Source organism: Procambarus clarkii, chromosome 2 (genome assembly GCF_040958095.1).
Source record: "Procambarus clarkii isolate CNS0578487 chromosome 2, FALCON_Pclarkii_2.0, whole genome shotgun sequence".
Classification (NCBI taxonomy): Eukaryota; Metazoa; Arthropoda; class Malacostraca; order Decapoda; family Cambaridae; genus Procambarus; species Procambarus clarkii.
This window is the reverse complement of record NC_091151.1, coordinates 9,429,890-9,452,813: the sequence shown is the minus strand read 5'-3', so window position 1 is coordinate 9,452,813 and position 22,924 is coordinate 9,429,890. Positions and strand designations below refer to the sequence as shown.

The 22,924-nt window shown below is 43.9% G+C and overlaps 1 protein-coding gene across 2 annotated transcripts in view; it reads left to right on the top strand.

Moving 5' to 3' along the window:
* LOC123749165 (leucine-rich repeat-containing G-protein coupled receptor 4) overlaps positions 1–22,924 on the top strand; it is a 93,959-nt gene that overhangs the window by 53,695 nt on the left and 17,340 nt on the right. The window lies entirely within an intron of this gene.

The window sequence follows — 22,924 nt, the reverse complement described above, 5'->3', positions numbered from 1 at the left end:
AGCACTAAGGGAGAGACTGGCTCTCCTGGGAGGCAGCGCCCTATATATAGTCCGGCGGTGATGATTCATCCAGTGTCAACGCGAGGTGGACCTCTGGTCAACTAGCAAACTGCTCGTTGTGGCTGGTGGTGCCTTTGTGTTGAGCTGCACCACTGCCAGTTGAAGGTGGCTAACTGCTTGTTTGAGGGGGGCAAACTACCGGTTAACAGAGGCACCCAGCTAACCTCTGAGTCTTACCAGGCCGTGCCAGGCCCTGGGTGGTATGGAGAGGTGGCAGGACTGATGACTCATCTGGGCTGGTGTAGTTGTATACTTCCAGTACAGAGACATTGAAGGTGAAGGGAAAAGGCAGTTCCACTGCTATGTAGGGGAATCACGTGACAGCTCCTCCCCGAAGCCTTTTCCTAATGCCTGAGATGTCGATGATGGAAGGAGTGTGGAAGCAGAAGGTTCCACTTCATGAACACGTGATAGTGCGTCCGCAACTATGTTGTCTGATCCTTTGATGTAGAAGATCTGGACATTGTAGTTTTGTAGGTACAAGGCCCAACGAAGTAAACGCTGGTTGGAGAAATGTGCTTGCTGTAGAAAACAAAGAGGATTATGATCAGAATAGATGATGATGGGTTGGTGTCCTTGAAGGTTAGGTTCATATCGTTGCAAGCATAGGATGATGGCGAGTAGCTTCTTCTCCATAGTGCTGTAGTTTTGTTGGTGAGGCTTCAGCTTGTAGCTGTAGTAGTTGACTGGTAGGACTTTCCCCTCTCTTTGCTGCATCAGAACACCCCCAATGCCGGTGCTGCTGGCATCAACATTAAGGATGAAGGGTTGTTTCACATCTGGAAAGGCGAGAATAGGGTTAGTACACAGCAAAGTTTTCAATTGTTCGAAGGCAATGGATTGTGAGTTGGTCCAAATTTATTTACTTTTAGGGCTGGTAAGAATGATTAAAGGTGTGGCAACTATGCTGAAGTTCTTGCAGAACTTACGGTAGTAAGACGCTAATCCCAAGAATCTCATAAGTTGTTTACGATGTAGCGAGTAGATTATCCCAATAATATACTCGCTCCAAATGCATTGTTAATATTCCTGTCAACCTTTGGAGATGAATGAGGTGAGGCGTTGCCCGGGCAACACGGTGAGGTGTTGCCCGAGCATATAAGCAGCAGAATAGCAAACATTAACTTTCAAGTGTGGTCTAGAGCAGACACTTGCGAGATACTCTACCGACGCTCAGTGCGCTCAACTCACACCAAAGTATCACCTGTGTACTTCTGTATATTCGACCAAATATATATATAGTATCTTAGTGTCTGTGTTTATTGTCACCATACTTTACGTAACAATAGAACCGTTACATTGGTGACCCAGTGAGTGAAAAAGAACACCTAGTCACAAACTAGAGCTTCGCCATGGATTTATCTACCCGGTTTCCAGCATACAACGCAGATGAGCCAGAATTTTGGTTCATGCAGATGGAGGCTATTTTCGACCTTCATGAAATTTCGACTGAGAAAGCCCGATATGCCTGTACCCTGCCAACACTTCCCTCGGAGGCTATGCACACTGCCTCCGCTGTCATCACCGCGCTATCACCGGACACCAGGACGTACACTGCATTGAAGGCCGCTCTTCTACAGGCAGCAATGAAACGCCGCATTCAAAAAGGGACCAACTCCTCACTGACAAAAGATTAGCAGACAAAACACCAGCTCAGCTTCTGCGGCATATTCAGTATGTGATGCATACTGCAACTGGCCCAGCCCCCAGCGAGATTGTGAGATCACTGTGGATACAACTCTGTCCAAAACACATTCAACCGGCCCTATTCAGTATGGCTGACGACACCCCATTAGCCCAGCTGGCTACACTGGCAGACCGGCTTCATACGACGTCTGATAACGCTACGCTGTCCCACCTCAGTGATACACAGCAGACTATAGACACCCAACAACTCGACGTCCTCCAGAACCGGCGTTTCTTCCACCCAGGGAAAACGTACCATGCGAATCCAGTATCAGTCTCTAGGCGACAGCGAGAACATCGTGGAGAGCTTTGTTCTTACCACCAGAAGTTCGGACACCAAGCCCGCAACTGTAGGGCTCCTTGTTCCTGGTCGGGAAACTACTTCGGCGGGGACTGATAACGGCCAGTGACCCCGCCATTTCAAACACTACACTGCTCTACATATCTGACGTCATAACCAAACGCCGTTTCCTCGTTGACACAGGTGCAGCAGCTAGTGTGTTGCCTCCCCCACTGGTCAAACCAACCCGTACTCCTGGTTTGGACTTACGAGCCGCCAATGGTACGTCCGTCCGTACATATGGGACCCGCGCCCTGGTTCTCGAGTTCGCCTCTCTGGGTCGCTTTACGTGGACTTTCCTCATAGCGATGTGGAACAACCCATTCTTGGATGGGATTTCCTGCAACACCATCGACTTATGGTGGATCCCGCAGGTGCAATACTTCGAGCCTCTCCTAGTACCTCTACACAAGTTAACATCGTCACCCCAGTCGCATCTACGGAACTTCAAGCACTCCTGGATGAATTCAAAGATGTGACCCAACCCGCCAGCCCTCGACCAGAGGTGCAACATACGATTACGCATCACATTACTACAACGGGAGCACCTACCTTCGCCAGACCACGCCGCCTGGCACTGGAACGACTGGCTGTAGCACGTGCTGAATTCAATAAGCTACAGGAGGCGGGAATAATCCGCCCTTCGAACAGTCCATAGGCTTCACCTCTCCATATGGTCCCGAAAACAGCCCCAGGGGAATGGCGCCCTTGCGGAGACTACAGGGCTCTCAACGTTCGCACTCTGCCGGATCGCTACCCAATACCACACATCCAGGATTTCTCACAGGGATTGAGCAACGCAACCGTTTTTTCGAAAATTGACCTTGTGCGGGCATTTCACCAGATCCCTGTGGAACCGGCAGACATTCCGAAAACAGCGATCACAACACCTTTTGGACTGTTTGAATTCGTCCGGATGCCTTTTGGTCTACGGAATGCAGCCCAGACATTCCAACGCTTCATCGACCAAGTAGTTAAGGACCTTCCTTTTTGCTACGCCTACACTGACGATCTGCTGGTGGCCAGTACATCACCAACAGAACATCTGCTACACCTCCGACTCCTTCTCACCCGTCTGCGCAACTTCGGCTTGCAGCTCAACTCCGAGAAGTGTATTTTCCATGTTCCAGAGCTGGATTTCTTGGGACACCGTGTGTCAGCAGCAGGGGTCCAACCACTAGAGAAGAAAATCTAGGCAATCAAGGAATTCCCGCGCCCATCTACTCCAAAGAAGTTGCAAGAATTTCTTGGTGTAGTGAATTTTTATCATCGATTCATCCCACATTGTTCGGACATCTTGCGACACTTGTACGACCTCTTACGTGGTCGGAAACTCACGTCCCGTCTTCCGTTGGAGTGGACTCCCCAGGCAGAGACAGCATTCACCGACATAAAACACAAGCTGGCGGAATTCACCTGACTCGCACATCCAGTGTCTGACGCTCCCACCAATCTATCTACCGACGCTTCAAACACAGCAATTGGTGCTGTACTACAACAGCTCGTTGAAGGAGAATGGCGCCCAATTGCATTCTTTTCAGCGCGCCTGTCACCCACTGAAGAGAAGTACAGCACTTTTGATAGGGAACTGCTCGCCATCTACTCAGCCATACAACATTTCCGGCACTTTCTCGAGGGGCGGAACTTCCACATCCTCACAGACCACAAACCTCTCACTTATGCGCTGGCGGCAAAGGGTGATGCTCACTCTCCTCGAGTAGCCAACCACCTGGGATTTATTTCCCAATTTACCTCGGATATCCGTCATGTCAAATGAACTAATAATGTCATAGCCGATGCACTGTCTCGACCCACCATAAACCACGTCGTGACAAACCCAGCTCAGGTGGACTATTGTGTAATCAGTAAGGCCCAACGGGAAGACCCTGATCTGCAGCGATTACGAACATCTGACACAGCTCTCCGGTTCATCGAGATTCCCATGGAAGGTGGCGGAAGTATAATCTGTGACACCTCACGGACGGGAGCACTTAGGCCCTACATTCCTGCCCAGTTTCGCTGGAAAACGTTCTCAGTATTTCACTCCCTAGCACACCCAGGAGTACGTGCTTCCCAGAAACTACTAACGGAACGTGTTGTATGGCCAGGAATCAATGCCGATGTTCGACGATGGACTCGCTCATGTCTCCAGTGCCAGCGAGCGAAAACACATCGTCACACAAAGAGCCCTCTTCAACAGTTTCCGTTACCTTCTGACCGTTTCGAGGTGGTGCATGTAGACATCGTTGGACCGTTACCGTCGGCAAGAGGATATTCTTATCTACTCACCTGCATCGATCGATTCTCCAGATGGCCGGAAGCAATCCCATTAATCAACATCTCAGCTGAGTCAGTGGTCCAGGCTTTCCTCTCTGGATGGGTCGCCCGTTTTGGCAGCCCCTCTGTCATCATCACCGACCAAGGACGACAGTTCGAATCATATCTATGGAAGGAACTTATGGAATTCCTCGGCACCACACATAACCGAACAACAGCATACCACCCTGAGTCGAACGGAATGGTAGAACGCTTTCATAGACAACTAAAAGCTGCCCTAAGAGCTCAAGCACGCCCTGATGATTGGATCGACAACCTTCCATTAGTCTTGCTTGGCATCCGTTCGGCCACGAAGGAGGGCAGTGGATTCTCGGCAGCAGACTTAGTATACGGATCTAGCCTGCGGCTTCCGGGCGAATTCTTAACCCCAACGCCACTTATCACACCCCCAGACCCCACTTTTGTCCAGAAATTACGGGCGGCCATGACAAACATTCGGCCTACACCACCACGCCAACCGACATCTCGTGCTACATATGTGCCTCATGAGCTCCACACAACTGAACACGTGTTTGTAAGAGTCGACGCTGTTCGACGCCCTCTACAGTCACCTTACGAAGGACCATTTAAAGTGGTTTCTCGAACACCGAAGTTCTTCACCATTGAACGCCGAGGACAGCGGGTAAACATCTCCATCGATCGCCTTAAACCAGCACACTGTGACGCTGCCCCAGACATTCCTCCAGAGACACATCCGCCGACTACGCAGTTCACTTTTTTTTTTTTTTTTTTTTTTTGAGATATATACAAGAGTTGTTACATTCTTGTACAGCCACTAGTACGCGTAGCGTTTCGGGCAGGTCCCTGGAATACGATCCCCTGCCGCGAAGAATCGTTTTCGACCACAGTTACCAGCAGCACCGCCACCTACGACAACGGACGATCCTGTACGACCTCCCACCCTACAACCCCAGTTACCAGCCGCACCACAACCTGATCCTACGACGACAGACGATCCAGTGCGACCCCAGTTAGATGTCATCAGCAAAGAGGAGGAAGTTAACTTTGATGGTTATGTAACGCGAGCAGGGCGTACAATTCACCGACCAGCTAAGTTCCTTGATCAAGTATTTTTCCTTTCATCCCCTGGGAGGGGGAGTTCTGTAGCGAGTAGATTATCCCAATAATATACTCGCTCCAAATGCATTGCTAATATTCCTGTCAACCTTTGGAGATGAATGAGGTGAGGCGTTGCCCGGGCAACACGGTGAGGTGTTGCCCGAGCATATAAGCAGCAGAATAGCAAACATTAACCAGAGTCTACTTTCAAGTGTGGTCTAGAGCAGACACTTGCGAGATACTCTACCGACGCTCAGTGCGCTCAACTCACACCAAAGTATCACCTGTGTACTTCTGTATATTCGACCAAATATATATTTAGTATCTTAGTGTCTGTGTTTATTGTCACCATACTTACGTAACAATAGAACCGTTACAACGAGAAGTGGGCTGTGGATATTTTTGGATAGCTTGAAGATGTATATCTAAAGGTGCTAAGCTTCCACTGCCTATAACATGACCAAGGTATTGTACTTTACCTTTAGTAAACGTGGACTTGCCCAAATTAATGGTGAGACCAGCCTGGAGAAGCTTGTAAAATTGTCGTTGTAGTCGGTCAAGATGTTCTTCCCACGAGTTGGTTGCTACAACGATGTCGTCCAGGTAGGCATATGTGTTGTCAAGATCTTGAATGACGAGGTTGACAGCTCGCTTGCCATATGGTTTGGGAACCAGTATGCATGGTGAAGCCCAAGGAGACTCACAAGGTGTAGCTAATCCATTGCTGAGGAGGTACTTTACTTCTGCGAACATGGCTTCTCTCTTCTGTAGACTGATGCAGTAGTAAGGTTGACGGATGGGCATCGTATCAGGAAGTAGTTGGATATCATGTTGCACTAAATTACATTCCTGTAGAGTGTCTTGAAACAGTTTTTTATGCGCAGATAGTAATTTAATTAAAGGAGCACTATTATTAGTGCTTTCTAGGTATTTGGGAAGATCTTTTAAAATCTCACTGTTAGACTTTATGGTCTCGATGGTATTTGTACCATCGTATGGAGAGGTAGCATGGTATGCATCGCTGTTGGGATATCTCTCGGTAAAAGCGGATACAGATACTGACACTGGTGGTGGATTACATTGATAACTCTTGAGCAGGTTGACGTGGCAGAGTTGTGCCTTGCGACGCCGGTCCGGAGTCTCTAGAATGTAGTTGCTGTTGTTCTTACATTCTTTGATGCGATAAGGTCTTGAAAATTTACTTTTAAATGGAGAGGTTGGGATAGGAAAATAGGCTAGAACGAAGTCTCCTACATTAAACTTTCTTACCTTAGTGTTCTTGTTAAAGTGTGCTTTCATCTTATGTTGGGAGGTCAGTAAATTAGCACTAGCAAACTTATGTAATTGTTCAAGTTTATGTCTCAAGTTTTTAAGAAACTGAGGCACATTAAGGGAATCACTGAAGGTGGTTGACGTCAAGGAATCTTTAAAAGCTTTAAGAGGACTACGACATTTACGACCGTAGAGCATCTCATAGGGAGATACTCCAAGGGACTCATTAGGAAGACTTCTGAAATACACATAAGGAGACCTAATTGCTTATCCCAATCCTTCTCGGTATCAATACAATATTTCTTTAACAAAGACTTAATGGTTTGATGGCTACGTTCCAGAGATCCCTGTGAAGCAGGATGATATGGACTGGAAAAGACTTGGGTGATGTTAATTTCCTGAAGGGTTTTCTTAACCAACTCACTGGTGAAATTAGTTCCACAGTGTTCCACAGTCACTTTGTATCTCCTTCGGGAAACCATACTGAGTGAAGATCTTCAACAGATGCTTGACAACTGTAGCAGCCTTAATATTCTTAACGGGAACTGCTATTGGGAACCTGGTTGTAGGACACATTATAGTGATGATGTACATGTTGCCTGCGTGGGTTTTTGGTAAGGGCCCAACGCAGTCGATTACTAACCTGGAAAAAGGTTCAGAAGGCACAGAAATAGGGATAAGTGGTGCTTTGGGAATACCTACATTTGGTTTTCCCTGCCATTTGGCAGGTATGACAATTGGTAACATAGATCTTGACATCTCGTTTCATGCCTGGCCACAAATAGTCTTGTAAAAGGGAATTATAAGTTTTATGGGTCCCATAATGAGATATTGGGCCATGAACTAAAGATATGATACCTTTTCTTAATGATGTTGGAACCACTAGTTGATTCACGTCAGCCCAATCTTCCTCCGCCTTAAGCTTACTGGGTCTGTATCTACGATACAATAATTGATTAGTGTCTATATAAAATTCTCGAATGGCATCGGTCTTAATCTGTGCTTGATAGAAAAAAGGGGTTAGTAACAAATCTGCTTGTTGTAACTTACGGAACTCCAACTGGTTGAGATTAGGAGGGAGGCCTCGCACGTCTTGAGGGACAGCTGCTGCTACTTGTTGTGGTTTAGCGGCTTGAACACGGGTAGTTACTCGAATAGACTAGGAGATGTCTGCTGATTCTTCTGTCACGGTTACCTCTTCCTCTGCTGCAAAAGTCATAGCGGGAATTCTTCCGTGGCTGAGTCACATACCCGGGATTTGTCGCAGATGATCAAATTGGTGGAATCTTGATGGTTGGATAAGTCGTTGCCCAGGAGAAGTTGAATTTCTGGTATGGGGAAAGTTTTTTCCCGAATGGCAACTTGGACCTTTCCACGAATGAATGGACACTCCAGGTAGACTGTGGCGAGCGGGTATGGTGCAGTTGCAGTGAGGTCAGTGATCAGGACAGTTTCTCCAGTGTGCAGCAGCTTGTGACTTGAGGTGCAGCAGTTTTTAGTAGAATAGACTGCAGCGAAGCTGAGTCCCTCAAGATGCGTATTGGGCTCTTACCCTCGAAATCTTCACCATTGGCTGACACAGGTCCTGGATACACATGTCTGTCAAATAAAGCAAGATCACTAACAGGAACATTTACATGTAGTACAGGCTTGGTAGGCTCAGTGGGTGGATGCTTTGGCTTAGTTGAAACTGTACTAGTGGTTTTACACTTAGGATTTGGACACTGTTCAATGAGGTGTCCATATGTTTTAAAGTAACGACAGTAAAGTGCATAGTTAGTGTCTTTACGACTTACTTTAGGTGAAGCTTGACTGGACCAAGAGGATTTACTGTAACCTGAGTCAAAAGATTTATGAATTAAACTGTAAGTATCAGCTAACTGTGCACATTTACTGAGGTTCGTCTCTCCCTTATCTGCAAGATATAGGCGTATGGGGTTTGGTACTCTGCGGGTAAACTCTTCCATCAGTATTAAATTGATAAGTTCTTGAAATGTCGTCACCTGAGCTGATTCTAACCATTTTAAGAAATACCTGGTTTTGGTCTGCATATACTCCACGGAGGTTCTGGCTCACGCGCACGTTGTAGTTCAGCTTCTTGTTGTTGTAGCTGGCGTTGTTCTCGTTCACGGGCTAATTCAGCCTCTTGTTGTCTCATCTCCCGTTGTGTTCATCGGCAGCAGCTTCCAGTTGTGCTAACTCGATTTTTAGTTTCATATGTGTGAGTGGGGTTTTATCAGCAACTCTATGTTCATCCTGCTGCTCTGGACCAACATCTGTCGCATTTGTGCTCCTCACGTGTGCCTCAAAGAATGAGGTTATTTGATAAAATACCATGCCCAAGATTACCAACCGAGTGCCGGTGGGGGGATGGAAATAGCCTCGGCTACCATCTTCTTTTGTCCGGTCGTGTCGGTCGAATGGTTAAGGGATCCTGTACGCCAGCAGAGTGCTCCTGGCAGTATGGGTTCAAGTCACTTCTGGGATGTAAGTTTTCAGTTATATATATCTTTATATATATATATATATATATATATATATATATATATATATATATATATATATATATATATATATATATATATATATATATATATATATGCGAACAAGCCTGAATGCTCCCCAGGCATATATGCAACTGAAATTTCCACTACCCGGGATCCGGTCGGCCGAGCGGACAGCACGCTGGACTTGTGATCTTGTAGTCCTGGGTTCGATCCCAGGCGCCGGCGAGAAACAATAGGCATAGTTTCTTTCACCCTATACCTCTGTTACCTAGCAGTAAAATAGGTACCTGGGTGTTAGTCAGCTGTCATGGGCTGCTTCCTGGGGGTGGAGGCCTGGTCGAGGACTGGGCCGCGGGGACACTAAAAAAAAAACGAAATCATCTCAAGATAACCTCAAGATAACTCCAGAAGTGCCTCGAACCCATACTGCCAGGAGCACTATGCAACTAGTGTACAGGAGGCCTTAACCGCTCGGCCATCAGTGACCCTACAAATAGAGGTCATAGCCGGGGCTATTTGAACCACCGCCCTGACGGCACTTTCATGGTAATCTTGGGGTGTCACTCCCGGGGTATGGAATTTTCAGATGATATAGACAACGCCAACTATGGGTGGTGGTGTGATCGTAGCAAATGACTCAAGATTCCTACCATGGCTAGCAAGTGAGGGCATTGTGGATGACTTCTGGTGAGGTGGCGACTCACGATCAGCGCCATCTGTTGTGCTACAGAGCACAATGTCAATGTCCCCAGTGCACTTGTGTTACTTCCTGGTTTTACCAGTACCATCCATATAACTGATGACATGTCTGTGTCCACATAGGTGACGTTGTGCAACAGTGGTACTGAGGCAGGCAGTTTACCTAAGGGAGCCTAAGTTCTCCCGACTTAGTCCCACCAGACGACTAAGTAAGCCGCCGCCGATCAGAAGCAGAGTGTGTGGTCTGCTATTGGAGTAGCAGTGCAAAAGATTGGCATATTCCGGGACTGGCTAAAAGAAGAGACGAGCGACAGTGAGGTGCTTGTTGAAGAGCGTGGGCATGTCACATGCCCACTTAGGGACTGTCAGCCCCAAAGATCTCAGTAAATAGGCAAGACCACAACGTCTCTTTCTCGGCGATTAAAAATGTACAAACAACAGGGCTCAATCAAGAAGCATATTATCTCCTCAAACAACCAGACCATCACTAGAGAAATCTTAATAAGCAACACAGAATTTATCGACAGGTGCAACGACAACAGGAGACTCGACACCAGTGAGGCCCTACACATCAAAATGTCAACACCAGCAATCAACAGCGAATTAACACGTAATTACATTCTATCAACTTCAAGACCCTGAATCAACACAAAGCAAGAAGATGAAACACGCAAAGTACCCATTGATTTGTGTTATATCGCCTTACCCCAAAAAATTAAGAGTATGTTATATTGTCTATACCCATTAATGTGTGTCCTAACACCTCACCCAAAAACATTTGTCCCATCAACTCACCCAAAAACGAATATAAGCATGAACAGAGTATGTAAAATTGTCTTCGAAAATGTAAGAAGTGTCTTGCGAAACGCTTCTAGGCATCAGACTATAAATAAAGTGTGAAAATGAACTTTGAAGAATCAATTTTTCAATTACACTCGACAGTAAAGAAAAACAAAAGAAATATTGAGAAGAATCGTGTTAGAATCATTAATCTTACCCTTTCGGTTATATTCAACAACACACACACACATTATATATATATATATATATATATATATATATATATATATATATATATATATATATATATATATATATATATATATATATATATGTCGTACCTAGTAGCCAGAACGCACTTCTCAGCCTACTATGCAAGGCCCGATTTGCCTAATAAGCCAAGTTTTCATGAATTAATTGTTTTTCGACTACCTAACCTACCTAACCTAACCTAACCTAACTTTTCCGGCTACCTAACCTAACCTAACCTATAGAGATAGGTTAGGTTAGGTTAGGTAGGGTTGGTTAGGTTCGGTCATATATCTACGTTAATTTTAACTCAAATAAAAAAACGTTGACCTCATACATAATGAAATGGGTAGCTTTATCATTTCATAAGAAAAAAAATTGAGAAAATATATTAATTCAGTAAAACTTGGCTTATTAGGCAAATCGGGCCTTGCATAGTAGGCAGAGAAGTGCGTTCTGGCTACTAGGTACGACATATATATATATATATATATATATGGTAATTTCGGAGTATTTAAATACACCAAAGATCACCACCTCCCAAGAGCACTAGAGCAAGTGAGGGGTCATTTAGACGTTAATTTCATCAAGTCCCTGTTAATACTTGCTCACTTGCTCTAGTGCTCTTGGGAGGTGGTGATCTTTGATATATATATATATATATATATATATATATATATATATATATATATATATATATATATATATATATATATATATATATAACTGAAAACTCACACCCCAGAAGTGACTCGAACCCATACTCCCAGAAGCAACGCAACTGGTATGTACAAGACGCCTTAATCCACTTGACCATCACGACCGGACATAATGAGGTGATAGCCGAGGCTATATGAACCACCCCACCGCCGGCACTCGGATAGTTATCTTGGGCATAGCATTTTACCAAATCACCTCATTCTTTGGGGCACACGTGAGGAACACAAATGCGAACAAGCCTGAATGGTCCCCAGGACATATGCAACTGAAAACTCACACCCCAGAAGTGACTCGAACCCATACTCCCAGAAGCAACGCAACTGGTATGTACAAGACGCCTTAATCCACTTGACCATCACGACCGGACATAATGAGGTGATAGCCGAGGCTATATGAACCACCCCACCGCCGGCACTCGGATAGTTATCTTGGGCATAGCATTTTACCAAATCACCTCATTCTTTGGGGCACACGTGAGGAACACAAATGCGAACAAGCCTGAATGGTCCCCAGGACATATGCAACTGAAAACTCACACCCCAGAAGTGACTCGAACCCATACTCCCAGAAGCAACGCAACTGGTATGTACAAGACGCCTTAATCCACTTGACCATCACGACCGGACATAATGAGGTGATAGCCGAGGCTATATGAACCACCCCACCGCCGGCACTCGGATAGTTATCTTGGGCATAGCATTTTACCAAATCACCTCATTCTTTGGGGCACACGTGAGGAACACAAATGCGAACAAGCCTGAATGGTCCCCAGGACATATGCAACTGAAAACTCACACCCCAGAAGTGACTCGAACCCATACTCCCAGAAGCAACGCAACTGGTATGTACAAGACGCCTTAATCCACTTGACCATCACGACCGGACATAATGAGGTGATAGCCGAGGCTATATGAACCACCCCACCGCCGGCACTCGGATAGTTATCTTGGGCATAGCATTTTACCAAATCACCTCATTCTTTGGGGCACACGTGAGGAACACAAATGCGAACAAGCCTGAATGGTCCCCAGGACATATGCAACTGAAAACTCACACCCCAGAAGTGACTCGAACCCATACTCCCAGAAGCAACGCAACTGGTATGTACAAGACGCCTTAATCCACTTGACCATCACGACCGGACATAATGAGGTGATAGCCGAGGCTATATGAACCACCCCACCGCCGGCACTCGGATAGTTATCTTGGGCATAGCATTTTACCAAATCACCTCATTCTTTGGGGCACACGTGAGGAACACAAATGCGAACAAGCCTGAATGGTCCCCAGGACATATGCAACTGAAAACTCACACCCCAGAAGTGACTCGAACCCATACTCCCAGAAGCAACGCAACTGGTATGTACAAGACGCCTTAATCCACTTGACCATCACGACCGGACATAATGAGGTGATAGCCGAGGCTATATGAACCACCCCACCGCCGGCACTCGGATAGTTATCTTGGGCATAGCATTTTACCAAATCACCTCATTCTTTGGGGCACACGTGAGGAACACAAATGCGAACAAGCCTGAATGGTCCCCAGGACATATGCAACTGAAAACTCACACCCCAGAAGTGACTCGAACCCATACTCCCAGAAGCAACGCAACTGGTATGTACAAGACGCCTTAATCCACTTGACCATCACGACCGGACATAATGAGGTGATAGCCGAGGCTATATGAACCACCCCACCGCCGGCACTCGGATAGTTATCTTGGGCATAGCATTTTACCAAATCACCTCATTCTTTGGGGCACACGTGAGGAACACAAATGCGAACAAGCCTGAATGGTCCCCAGGACATATGCAACTGAAAACTCACACCCCAGAAGTGACTCGAACCCATACTCCCAGAAGCAACGCAACTGGTATGTACAAGACGCCTTAATCCACTTGACCATCACGACCGGACATAATGAGGTGATAGCCGAGGCTATATGAACCACCCCACCGCCGGCACTCGGATAGTTATCTTGGGCATAGCATTTTACCAAATCACCTCATTCTTTGGGGCACACGTGAGGAACACAAATGCGAACAAGCCTGAATGGTCCCCAGGACATATGCAACTGAAAACTCACACCCCAGAAGTGACTCGAACCCATACTCCCAGAAGCAACGCAACTGGTATGTACAAGACGCCTTAATCCACTTGACCATCACGACCGGACATAATGAAGTGATAGCCGAGGCTATATGAACCACCCCACCGCCGGCACTCGGATAGTTATCTTGGGCATAGCATTTTACCAAATCACCTCATTGTCAAGTGGATTAAGGCGTCTTGTACATACCAGTTGCGTTGCTTCTGGGAGTATGGGTTCGAGTCACTTCTGGGGTGTGAGTTTTCAGTTGCATATGTCCTGGGGACCATTCAGGCTTGTTCGCATTTGTGTTCCTCACGTGTGCCCCAAAGAATGAGGTGATTTGGTAAAATGCTATGCCCAAGATAACTATCCGAGTGCCGGCGGTGGGGTGGTTCATATAGCCTCGGCTATCACCTCATTATGTCCGGTCGTGATGGTCAAGTGGATTAAGGCGTCTTGTACATACCAGTTGCGTTGCTTCTGGGAGTATGGGTTCGAGTCACTTCTGGGGTGTGAGTTTTCAGTTGCATATGTCCTGGGGACCATTCAGGCTTGTTCGCATTTGTGTTCCTCACGTGTGCCCCAAAGAATGAGGTGATTTGGTAAAATGCTATGCCCAAGATAACTATCCGAGTGCCGGCGGTGGGGTGGTTCATATAGCCTCGGCTATCACCTCATTATGTCCGGTCGTGATGGTCAAGTGGATTAAGGCGTCTTGTACATACCAGTTGCGTTGCTTCTGGGAGTATGGGTTCGAGTCACTTCTGGGGTGTGAGTTTTCAGTTGCATATGTCCTGGGGACCATTCAGGCTTGTTCGCATTTGTGTTCCTCACGTGTGCCCCAAAGAATGAGGTGATTTGGTAAAATGCTATGCCCAAGATAACTATCCGAGTGCCGGCGGTGGGGTGGTTCATATAGCCTCGGCTATCACCTCATTATGTCCGGTCGTGATGGTCAAGTGGATTAAGGCGTCTTGTACATACCAGTTGCGTTGCTTCTGGGAGTATGGGTTCGAGTCACTTCTGGGGTGTGAGTTTTCAGTTGCATATGTCCTGGGGACCATTCAGGCTTGTTCGCATTTGTGTTCCTCACGTGTGCCCCAAAGAATGAGGTGATTTGGTAAAATGCTATGCCCAAGATAACTATCCGAGTGCCGGCGGTGGGGTGGTTCATATAGCCTCGGCTATCACCTCATTATGTCCGGTCGTGATGGTCAAGTGGATTAAGGCGTCTTGTACATACCAGTTGCGTTGCTTCTGGGAGTATGGGTTCGAGTCACTTCTGGGGTGTGAGTTTTCAGTTGCATATGTCCTGGGGACCATTCAGGCTTGTTCGCATATATATATATATATATATATATATATATATATATATATATATATATATATATGTCGTACCTAGTAGCCAGAATGCACTTCTCAGCCTACTATGCAAGGCCCGATTTGCCTAATAAGCCAAGTTTTCCTGAATTAATATATTTTCCCTAATTTTTTTCTTATGAAATGATAAAGCTACCCATTTCATTATGTATGAGGTCAATTTTTTTTTTGTTGGAGTTAAAATTTACGTAGATATATGACCGAACCTAACCAACCCTACCTAACCTAACCTAACCTATCTTTATAGGTTAGGTTAGGTTACATAGCCGAAAAAGTTAGGTTAGGTTAGGTTAGGTAGGTTAGGTAGTCGAAACACAATTAATTCATGAAAACTTGGCTTATTAGGCAAATTGGGCCTTGCATAGTAGGCCGAGAAGTACGTTCTGGCTACTAGGTACGACATATATATATATATATGTCGTACCTAGTAGCCAGAACGCACTTTTTGGCCTACTATGTAAGGTCCGATTTGCCTAATAAGCCAAGTTTTCCTGAATTAATATATTTTCTCTAATTTTTTTCTTATGAAATGATAAAGCTACCAATTTCATTATGTATGAGGTCAATTTTTTTTATTGGAGTTAAAATTAACGTAGATATATGACCGAACCTAACCAACCCTACCTAACCTAACCTAACCTATCTTTATAGGTTAGGTTAGGTAGCCGAAAAAGTTAGGTTAGGTTAGGTTAGGTAGTCGAAAAACAATTAATTCATGAAAACTTGGCTTATTAGGCAAATCGGGCCTTGCATAGTAGGCCAAAAAGTGCGTTCTGGCTACTAGGTACGACATATATATATATATATATATATATATATATATATATATATATATATATATATATATATATATATATATATATATATATATATATATATATTATTAAATATGACCGAAAAAGTAAGATTAATAATTCTAACACGAATTTTCTAAATTTTTCGTACATTTCTTTTCACTGTTGGAGGTAATTCAAAAATCAATTCTCCAAAATTCATTTTTATTTCTAGTCTGACGCGACACGAGTGCGTTTCGTAAAACTTATTACATTTTCAAAGATTTTAGTTTACAAATACAGAACTGAATAGAACTTACGCATCTCCGATTTTGTTTATATCTACTTTTGAGTTAGGTGGATGGGGTGAGGTGGCATTAATAGGGTCTATTAATCTCTTCCCACAACCAAACCATCGCCAGAGAAATCCTAGTAAACAACACAGAAATCATCGATAGATACAGTGATAGCAGGCGGCTTGACGTTTGCGAGGCACTACACATTAAGAAGTCAACACCAGCAATCAACAGCCAATTAATGCACAACTATACTCTACCCACCTCAAGACTCCGCTCCAATATAGAAGCATCAAGAAATATGGACCAATAGGCTTTCTACAATCACTTCCATTTCAAAACCCATTGTTTCGTGTTCTGTCTTGTGTGGATGAAATTAATACCCTATTAATGCCTCCTCTTGTTCTGTCGTGTGTTGATGAAATTAATACCCTATTAATGCCACCTCACCCCATCCACCTAACTCAAAAGTAGATATAAACAAAATCGGAGATGCGTAAGTTCTATTCAGTTGTGTAATTGTAAACTAAAGTCTTTGAAAATTTAATAAGTTTTACGAAACGCGCTCGTGTCGCGTCAGACTAGAAATAAAAATGAATTTTGGAGAATTGATTTTTGAATTACCTCCAACAGTGAAAAGAAATGTACGAAAGATTGAGAAAATTCGTGTTAGAATTATTAATCTTACTTTTTCGGTCATATTTAATAATATATGTCTACAGGAAAGACTGCTACCAAAATAATACTAATATATATATATATATATATATATATATATATATATATATATATATATATATATATATATATATATATATATATACATATATATATTAGTATATTTTGGTAGCAGTCTTTCCTGTAGACATATATTATTAAATATGAACGAAAAAGTAAGATTAATAATTCTAACACGAATTTTCTCAATGTTTCTTATATTTTTTTTCACTGTTGATGGTAACTGAAAAATCAATTCTCCAAAATTCATTTTTATTTCTAGTCTGACGCGACACTTGAGCGCGTTTCGTAAAACTTATTACATTTTCAAAAACTTTAGTTTACACACACACAACTATAACTGAACAGAGTTTAAACAGCTTCGATATTTTATACTTGCATTTGGGTGAGGTGATATGTTACAACAGTTTTGGATGAGGTGAAAACCAACTTTCAACACAAGACAGAACACGAAACAATGGGTATAATATTTTGTAAGTTAAGGGGAAGAATGGAAGTAACTGCAAAGGGCCTATTGGACCATATTTCTTGATGCTTCTATACTGGTGCGGAGTCTTGAAGTGGGTAGAATATAGTTGTGCATTAATTGGCTGTTGATTGCTGGTGTCAACTTCTTAATGTGTAGTGCCTCACAGATATCTAGCCACCTGCTATCGCTGTATCTATCGATGATTTCCGTTTTTTTTTGTTAAGACTTCTTTGGTGATGGTCTGGTTGTGGGAAGAGATTATATGTTCCTTAATGGAGCCCTGTTGCTTATGCATCGTTAATCGCCTGGAAAGAGATGTTGTTGTCTTGCCTATATACTGAATTCTATGAGGCTTACAGTCCCCAAGTGGGCATTTGAAGGCATAGACGACATTGGTCTCTTTTAAAGCGTTCTGCTTTGTGTCTGGAGAGTTTCTCATGAGTAGGTTGGCCGTTTTCTTGGTTTTATAGTAGATCGTCAATTGTATCTTCTGATTTTTGTCTGTAGGGATAACGTTCCTATTAACAATATCTTTCAGATCCCTTTCCCCCGTTTTATGAACTGTGGAAAAGAAGTTCCTGTAAAATAGTCTAATAGGGGGGTACAGGTGTTGTAATAGTTGTCTCTTCAGAGGTTGCATGGCGTTTCACCTTCCTTCTTATGATGTCTTCAACGAAACCATTGGAGAAGCCGTTGTTGACTAGGACCTGCCTTACCCTACAGAGTTTTTCGTCGACTTGCTTCCATCCTGAGCTGTGGCTGAGAGCACGGTCGACAAAAGCGTTAACGACACTCCTCTTGTACCTGTCTGGGCAGTCACTGTTGGCATTGAGGCACATTCCTATGTTTGTTTCCTTAGTGTAGACTGCAGTGTGGAAACCTCCGCTCTTTTCCATGACTGTTACATCTAGAAAGGGCAGCTACCCATCCTTCTCCATCTCGTAAGTGAAACGCAACACAGAATTCTGCTCAAATGCCTCCTTCAGCTCCTGCAGATGTCTGACATCAGGTACCTGTGTAAAAATGTCGTCAACATACCTGCAGTATGTGGCCGGTTTCAAGTTCATGTCGACTAAGACCTTTTGTTCGATGGTACCCATGTAGAAGTTCGCAAACAAGACACCTAGGGGAGAACTTATGGCGACCCCCATCTACTTGCTCTGGCCCGTGTAGCCCGTGTTGCCCCCCGGTAAGTCAACAAATTCCTTTGGAGACTTCAGGCTGAAAGTGCAAGGGACATAAGGAGTCAGCATGCCGTTGAGTCGCTTCGCCAGTCTGTACGTGTGTGTGGGTATCTGACTAATGATTGGCCGAAGTGGGTTTCCAGGCTTATGTGTCTTGACATTTCCATACGCGTATCCAGGCTTATATTCCCCAATAATCTTTGGCAGGTGGAGTCCGGATTTCTTGGCGTTCACAGTTTCGATCAATTTGTTGACCTTTGCCTTCAATTCGGCTGTAGTGTCCTTCGTTACCCTTTGTAATTTAGTTTGGTCAGAGAGTATGAGGTTCATTTTCGCCAGATATTCGTCTTTTTTAAGAATGACGTATATTGGCGACTTGTCACCTCTTCTGACGACTATCTCCTTGTTCTCACGAAGGCTCTTAGCTGCTGCTTTGAGCTCGGGCGACAGTATGGTGCTTCTGTAATTGCCTCGATTCTTTCCTCCTTCTGCAATAAGTTCTGCTTGTAAGGTGTCTTTGGTGGTGACCTTCTTTTGTGTCTCGAGGTCGAATATGTCGTCCAACAGGATCTCCAAATCCACTTTCCGGGCCATCTCACTTGGTCTGGACATAACGTGACAGTTTATACCCAGATTTAGGAGAGTGACTTGGTCCTCAGTGAGGTTGATTCCTGCAAGGTTCAGGAAGCCGTCTCTTGGTATATATATATATATATATATATATATATATATATATATATATATATATATATATATATATATATATATATATATATATATATAGCGCCATTGAGGTAGTCCTCGAAGAAAAGCTGAACGACCTGAGGAGGATGGAGGGAAGAATAGGGGCTTTGGACACCCACGATGCTCTGTACCTTCTCACAAGGTGCCTGGCTTTGCCCAGACTGACCTATTTCCTAAGGTGTGCTCCCTCCTTCGACAGCCCAAAATTAACAGAATATGACACACTCCTAAGGTCAATAACCGTGAAAGTGTTAAACCTCTCCCTGCAAGATGACCAATGGGACCAAGCAACGCTCCCAGTTAGACTCGGGGGGATAGGTATTCGCAAGGCGACCCAGTTAGCATTGCCGGCATTCTTATCCTCGACCAGTGCAACAGGTGAATTAGTTAAGGAAATACTACCGGAACACCTAAGAGACTTCATTGGGATTCATGATCCAAAATTCGCGGAAGGAGCCGGTCAGTGGGACACTCTTGTCAACTCTCATCCTCGACCGACTTTTCCAAATGACTGCAAACAGTCCAAATGGGATAGCCCCATAGTGGAGAACATCGCCACATCATTGCTGGAGGCAGCTTCCAGGAAGGACAAAGCGCGTCTTCTAGCTGTGCAAGCTCCCCATGCCGGGGGCTTCCTGTTGGCAGTCCCTAATTCCGCCTTGGGCACCCGCCTGGACCATCGGGCCCTAAGTATTGGTGTTGCTCTGCGCCTTGCCGCCCCTATCTCCACCGAGCACCGGTGTATTTGCGGCCATGCACGGGCAGACCAATACGGCAGCCATGGTCTCATCTGTCGTAAGACACAGGGAAAGATTGCCAGACATGAAGCAGTCAATGACATCATCAAGAGAAGTTTGGCTTCTGCTGGGTGCCCAGCACAAAGGGAACCTCAGTTGTGCAGGCCTGACAACAGCCAAAAACGCGCAGATGGAGTCACCCTGCAGCCGTGGAGGGAAGGTAAACAGGTCGTGTGGGACTACACGTGTGCATCCACATTGGCTGATACCTATCTACCTTACAGCGCAGCTGAGGGAGGCGGGGCGGCCACCTTCAGGGAGACCCAGAAAACTAACAAGTACAGGGACCTAGAACGTTGTTACAGGTTCGTGCCAATAGGCTCTGAGACTCTGGGCGCCTGGGGTAAATGTGCACTTAAGTTCCTGAAGGAACTGGGCGAGGAACTCATTGGGAAGACTAGAGACCCAAGAGCGGCCAGTTTTATGTTCCAGCGCCTCAGTGTCGCTGTTCAGAGGGGAAATGTGTGCTGTATCTTGGGTACGCACCCGACCCCCGAGGAACTGGACGAGGTCTTCGAACACTGATTGGTATATTGTTATATTGTTATATAAGTGTGTGTTTTCTGTAAACTGTAACATTGCAATAAAATCAAATAAAAAAAAAAATAAATAATAATAGGGGTGGTAGGAGAGGAAAAGATTAAAGTATTCAGTGAGAATCCACAAGGTCTTCTTCTGAACACTATTTATTTTCTTCTTCGAGGATGTGGGTCCCTTTAATTAAACCAGTGGTGGTACCCCTATATATATATATATATATATATATATATATATATATATATATATATATATATATATATATATATGTCGTACCTAGTAGCCAGAACTCACTTCTCAGCCTACTATTCAAGGCCCGATTTGCCTAATAAGCCAAGTTTTCCTGAATTAATATATTTACTATAATTTTTTTCTTATGAAATGATAAAGCAACCCTTTTCTCTATGTATGAGGTCAATTTTTTTTTATTGGAGTTAAAATTAACGTAGATATATGACCGAACCTAACCAACCCTACCTAACCTAACCTAACCTATATTTATAGGTAAGGTTAGGTTAGGTAGCCAAAAAAAGCTAGGTTAGGTTAGGTTAGGTTGGTTAGGTAGACGAAAAAACATTAATTCATGAAAACTAGGCTTATTAGGCAAATCGCGCCTTGAATAGTAGGCTGAGAAGTGCGTTCTGGCTATTAGGTACGACATATATATATATATATATATATTTATATATACATATGAAAACTCACACCCCAGAAGTGACTCGAACCCATACTCCCAGAAGCAACTGGTATGTACAAGACGCCTGATTAAGGCGTCTTGTACATACCAGTTGCTTCTGGGAGTATGGGTTCGAGTCACTTCTGGGGTGTGAGTTTTCAGTTGCATATTGTCCTAGGGACCATTCAGGCTTGCTCGCATATATACATATATATATATTATATATATATATATATATATATATATATATATATATATATATATATATATATATATATATATATATACATATATATATATATATATATATATATATATATATATATATATATATATATATATATATATATATTAGTATATTTTGGTAGCAGTCTTTCCTGTAGACATATATTATTAAATATGACCGAAAAAGTAAGATTAATAATTCTAACACGAATTTTCTCAATCTTTCGTACACTTCTTTTCACTGTTGGAGGTAATTCAAAAATCAATTCTCCAAAATTCATTTTTATTTCTAGTCTGACGCGACATTTGAGCGCGTTTCGTAAAACTTATTACATTTTCAAAGACTTTACACATACACAACTGAATAGAACTTACATATCTCTGATTTGTTTATATCTACATTTGAGTGAGGTGGATGGGGTGAGGTGGTATTTAATAGGGTATTAATTTCATCAACACAAGACAGAACACGAAACAATGGGTATTGAAATGGAAGTGATTGTAGAAAGCCTATTGGTCCATATTTCTTGATGCTTCTATATTGGAGCGGAGTCTTGAAGTGGGTAGAATATAGTTGTGCATTAATTGGCTGTTGATTGCTGGTGTTGACTTCTTAATGTGCAGTGCCTCGCAAACGTCAAACCGTCTGCTATCGCTGTATCTATCGATGATTTCTGTGTTGTTTACTAGGATTTCTCTGGCGATGGTTTGGTTGTGGGAAGAGATTATATGTTCCTTAATGGAGCCCTGTTGCTTATGCATCGTAAACGCCTAGAAAGAGATGTTGTTGTCTTGCCTATATAATGGGTTTTTTGGAGCTTACAGTCCCCAAGTGGGCATTTGAAGGCATAGACGACGTTGGTCTCTTTTAAAGCGTTCTGCTTTGTGTCTGGAGAGTTTCCCATGAGTAGGCTGGCCGTTTTTCTGGTTTTATAGTAAATCGTCAGCTGTATCCTCTGATTTTTGTCTGTAGGGATAACGTTTCTATTAACAATATCTTTCAGGACCCTTTCCTCCGTTTTATGAGCTGTGGAAAAGAAGTTCCTGTAAAATAGTCTAATAGGGGGTACAGGTATTGTGTTAGTTGTCTCTTCAAAGGTTGCATGGCGTTTCACTTTCCTTCTTATGATGTCTTCGACGAAACCATTGGAGAAGCCGTTGTTGACTAGGACCTGCCTTACCCTACAGAGTTCTTCGTTGACTTGCTTCCATTCTGAGCTGTGGCTGAGAGCACGGTCGACATATGCGTTAACAACACTCCTCTTGTACCTGTCTGGGCAGTCGCTGTTGGCATTTAGGC